At 40.1% G+C, this 461-nt stretch overlaps 1 protein-coding gene across 1 annotated transcript in view; it reads left to right on the top strand.

Moving 5' to 3' along the window:
- The window catches only part of LOC118340429 (pleckstrin homology domain-containing family G member 3-like), an 11001-nt gene that overhangs the window by 6405 nt on the left and 4135 nt on the right, over positions 1 to 461 (top strand). The gene's annotated exons all lie outside the window — the stretch shown is intronic.

Raw genomic sequence — 461 nt, 5'->3', positions numbered from 1 at the left:
ATCATCATCATCATCACCATCTTCCCCTCAGTTAAGTGATGCTCTATGTTCTGTCTGCTTTTTAAATGTTTTTATAAACATTCTTTTATTAAGTTTTGTTAAAATATTTGATTTGTTATTTTCACTCAGTGACAGTGAACAGTTTTTAACTTTTTAACTAATTACCTGAACTTTACTAGGAGACTAATAACCAAAAGAACCGTCTACTGAGTACTTAAACCCTACCAGGCAACAATAATAATAGTAGTCTGTTAGCACAGTCCCCATAAGGAGGGGTTAGTAAGAACATGGACCTTCAGCTAGAGCAGTTGACAAGGAGTGACATCACTGCCCTGTTTCCCAGCATGCACTCTGGTCAACGCTTCAGACTGATGAACTCTTATCACGCTCAGTTCAGTGGACAGTGAGGGCACTCAGGTGTGTCGTACCTGGAGCAGCAGGTGGTATTTGAGGATCCTCTG

Source organism: Morone saxatilis, unplaced genomic scaffold (assembly GCF_004916995.1).
Source record: "Morone saxatilis isolate NCDOM2014 unplaced genomic scaffold, NCSU_SB_2.0 Contig7, whole genome shotgun sequence".
NCBI classification, from domain to species: Eukaryota; Metazoa; Chordata; class Actinopteri; family Moronidae; genus Morone; species Morone saxatilis.
The sequence above is the reverse complement of the archived record's forward strand: the minus strand, read 5'-3'. Positions and strand labels throughout refer to the sequence as shown.